We start from the raw sequence: 4,488 nt of genomic DNA, 5'->3' as shown, positions 1-4,488 counted from the left end.
TGTCGACAGCGTTTTATCCAATGTTCATGTTTATGTTCTGGAAATTAATGAAATTAATTAGCACATATTTAATAAGATAAGGCCTCATTTGCAGATCTAAACATTTTGAAACGTGTCATACAAACGTGCCTTATTGTGAGCTTCAGGGTGATATCTGTGGCTTGTTTTTCATCTCACTTCAGACACGGAGCTTCCTTCCCACTCCTGATCACCTGACTAACTCTTCCCACCTGTTTCCCGCTTCCCTCGTGTTCCTCCGTCAGACTCTTCCCTTTTGGTGTTCCGGTCCAAACCCGACTAACCCTAACCCGTCACAGAACGAAGACACCAACCTGACTGCTGCGATGTACTCCATGTACTTTATGAATACACAGGCACGTGCACAGACATTTTGGGGGGCAGGTGCTCAAACCAAAAAAATAAAAACTAGCTAGATTAGACAGCTAGCTTACATTTTCCTGATGAATAAAGATGATTGGCTACATACTACATACTGATCAACATACTTTAGAAATTGTCTAAACGGCATTTATACAACAACACAAAGAAGATGGCTGCCTGTATCTCTCTCCCTCTCTCTCTTCATTAAACATGAGTGACGTCAGTAAACAGCTGGACAAGGCTTTGAAATCACGGATTTCGTGAGTTTTTTGTTTGTTTATTTTTTTAGGAAACGTCGGACCAGTTGTGACGTAATGTTTTCAGCGGCGCTAATGTTGTGGTTAATTTATCACCAAACAACGTGGGGGATTGAACAAACACCGTCGTTACCTGTTTGTCTGACGCTGCGTAGGCTGCAGCCGTTTGGCCTGGAGCTCAGCACTGCAGGAGCACTAAGTGGAGGAGGAGGAGGAGGAGGAGGGAGGGGGGAGGGCGGGGGCTTGTGAGCGCCGCGGAGCATGCCGGGGCGAAATTCTCACAAGAACTCAAATAAATGCCCCGTCAGATATCAAAACACATTTGGGGGGACTTGATGACAGAGAGAGTCATTTTTATTCTTAAATACTGATGAATGAAGAAAAAGTTGGGCTCCAGTAGAAGGGGCACTTTTCTCATTCAGGGCAAAAGGGCAGGTGCTTGAGCACCACTAGGGGTCTATCTGTGCACGTGCCTGTGAATACATGTAAGAGTATTTCAGTGTTGTAGTTTATCAACGCGGAGCCAAGTTGAGATACTTTGTATACTACTAAGTAGAGTAGTAGTATGATATTCTGCATCATGTTTTATATGTGTTTCTAATACATTTAGTGGAGTAAAATGTACGTGAAGGTTTAGTTGCCTAAACCTAAGTTTCGTTTGTCTTCCAGGTTGTTCTGAGGGACACAAATAAACAATAGATTCTATTTTGTGACTATTTCACAAACTGGCGTGAGACTGTGTTGGTTTATAAGAACTGGACGTGTTGTGACTGAGACCATAAACTCATGTTTACAATGTTTACTGAGGGAATAAATCAAGAGAGAAGTAGAGTCATTTTAGACTAGACTTCTATACAACCAGAGGAGTCGCCCCCTGCTGGACACTAGAGAGAATGCAGCTTTAACACGTGAAGCTTTGGAGAACTTTTTAGAGCTAGAAGTTGCAGCCTGGTAACAAAAGTCACTATCATGTGGTATTATGGGAAGCGTATGATTCGGTGTTTTTTGCAGCTTGACCTATATAGAGGAAGTTTTGGTTTTTATTTTTGAGATAAGTCCAGTGTGACATAGAGCCGGGTCATTGTGTGTCATGAGCTGGTCACAACTTCCCTCCACTGAAGATCCATATCTTATGATTAGCGGCTGATGGTGGGGAAAGTCCTCTTTCAGGGAAGCAGCACTTTGAACATAGATACAAGTCTCCAGCCTCACTCTATCTAAGTCTTTCTCTCACTGTTAATATTTTTCTGACATTTGGACTCCCCCTAAAAACCGACACTCTGTTCTCTCACTTTCCACTGAAAAGCACGGAAGCGACCACAAACTACAAAGAATGAGCACACTTACACAAACCACTTCCTAACCGCTTTGTCTTTCCAGAAAGTTACCGTTGTTTCTACTCAGAAAAATAAAAAAGTAATTCACTCTCCAGCAAGTGAGCTCTTCATTTCTTGTCCTCTAATAAATGTTATTTTCTTGATGCACAGCCTCAGAAAACAAAAGCTCATCTCAGTCGCTCTTCTTCATTTCATTATTTTATTGAACCTTTTTCATCCACGATAATCCCATGAGGTTTAGAATCTCTTCTACAAAGAATGATGCCAGTTACATACTCAGTCACTCACTCACTCACTCACTCACTCACTCACTCACTCAGTCACTCACATACTTACTAACTTACACACTTTCTTACTTACTGAAATCGTACTCAAAGGGTTGTGTGAGGTGCACTACAAGCTGCCACTCAGCAGACACATTTCACTGACACCGTGTGGTGATGAAGCTGTGGCTGGAGGAGTAAGGGGTGAACGATGGTGGAAGAAATGAAGGTCCCAGCAGAAACATGTCACAGTAAAGAGCAGAACCTGAAGCAGCAGCAGGGACTGATTATCATAATAAGTCTGATTATTCATTTACTGGATAGATTGCTGCAACATTTGGAGCAGAAATGTTTCTCTATAAGTTAACAGAATTGTTTTGATAATGTCAGCATGTTAGCATTAGCATTGTGAGCATGTTAGCATTAGCATTTAGCCCAAAGTGCAGCCTCACAGAATGTAGACACTAGAGGAACTACTGATAGGGCCTTAAACACACATTAAGAGTTATCTGGGTCACTCTCTCTCTCTCTCTCTCTCTCTCTCTTTCTCTCTCTCTCTCTCTCTCTCTCTCTCTCTCTCTCTCTCTCTCTTTCTCTCTCTCTCTCTCTCTCTCTCTCTCTCTCTCTCTCTCTCTCTCTCTCTCTCTCTCTCTCTCTCTGTCTCCTCTCACCCCCACGTTGTTTCCTTCCCCCCATCTCTCACCTTCCCACATATCTAGTCGACCTGCCTTTCTCTCTCCTACTTGTTTTTTTTTTTTTTTTTTACCTTTTCTGCTGTAATACTGGAAATGTATATTTATATTTATATTTGTATATGTGTGCGTATACATTTAGTCCTGCTGAGTGAGCTGTGTTATCGCTCTTATCTTACTTTTATACAGATGTGAAGAACTTTATACTTAATCTACATCAGTCAGTTAAAACAAAGTTAAAGAGGCTCTTAACTCGAAAGAGCTCACAGTCTTTTTTTAAGTTTGTTTCCACAGCGACACACTTGCAACCTTAGACTCCTACTTCCTGTCCAAACCTATTTTATGACCAGAACATGAGAGGCCATTGAAAACTTGATTTTTTAATTCAAATGTTACCAAACAGGTCTTTCATATCATCAATATCATCATCATCATCATCATCATCATCACCACCGTCAAACAAACTAAAAGCACCTCTAATCTGTCATCAAAACCACAGAACGTCCTCATTTCTCGTCACCGACTCATTCATTCATTACCCTGAAAGATAAAGTTAATCTTTTTAAAAAGGAGATAAAGAACCTACCCACTCAGCGTCTGTCTGTGGAGAGCTGCTGATCGATGAGTCACCATGTCTGTAGACTCATTCAGATACACTGAAAGTCTACTCTAGAAGCCCAATCGCTTCCTCGAACCTTCAAAGTGACATAATGGAAAAGTTTCTGAGTGCGGTTGGTGTGGTTTCCCTGACGTGAAACATCATCCCATGTTTCAAAGAAGAGGTGTCAAAGAACAGGGGTGAACCCCTTTAAAGGGTTGGCTCTCTCTTTTTCTTCATACACTTTTCATGTTCACTTTATCACTTTAGTTTCAGGCAAAATAGAAACTCTTGAGTTTCGGTGGATTGTTGCCTCCTGTGACAAAGAATGTGATGGTGTCACTATATCCTTCATCGTTTGTGAGCAGCAGCAGCAGTGAGTGCTTTCCCAGTACATGGTACACGTGTTTTACTGCAGTAGAAACAAACTGGAGCAAAGTATTGTGCTGCTGTGGATGTATTTTAGACTCCTAAATAAGCGATATCAGCTATATTTAGAATATGTTCACCTCTCTACCTTGCTGTCAGACAGACCTTTCTGTTATCTGTGATCTCTACGAAGACACCAGACTCCATTCACTACAGCACTGATTCTACCTCTACAACACAGGAGCTGCTGGTCTACACAAACAAACTAACCGATTGAACGGTTACAGCGAGCTAAAAATGACTGTTTTTGTTCCTGGAGTCTTGTGTCTTAACTAAATATAGCGTACACTGTAACTGATATTGAAGTAGCTTGTACAATTATACTTCTAAACCTCACAACTATCCCTTTAAACAACCCTTAAAACGCTAAAAATTCCCTCACACACTCCCCTTAAATCAAAGTGAAGAAGCCTTCTATTGTTCTTAAATCATAGGTGACTTTTTGTTTACTTTGAAGGAATATATTTTTTTAAGCTTATTTGCTTTCTTAGAGTTAGATGAGAAGATTGATACTACTGTCATATTTATAGG

The 4,488-nt window shown here is 41.0% G+C and overlaps 1 protein-coding gene across 1 annotated transcript in view; it reads right to left on the bottom strand.

The window, feature by feature from the left end:
• The window catches only part of LOC137877524 (uncharacterized), an 11,385-nt gene extending 7,182 nt beyond the window's left edge, over positions 1-4,203 (bottom strand). Inside the window, exon 1 of the mRNA XM_068717478.1 lies at positions 3,517-4,203. The gene's annotated coding sequence lies outside the window, so the exon portion shown is untranslated. The remainder of the gene's footprint in view (positions 1-3,516) is intronic.
• Positions 4,204-4,488: the final 285 nt, after the last annotated feature.

Source organism: Cebidichthys violaceus, unplaced genomic scaffold (assembly GCF_023349555.1).
Source record: "Cebidichthys violaceus isolate CVI_PGR_0920_01 unplaced genomic scaffold, fCebVio1.0.p SCAF_211, whole genome shotgun sequence".
NCBI lineage: Eukaryota > Metazoa > Chordata > Actinopteri > Perciformes > Stichaeidae > Cebidichthys > Cebidichthys violaceus.
This window is presented reverse-complemented; position numbering and strand designations above follow the sequence as displayed.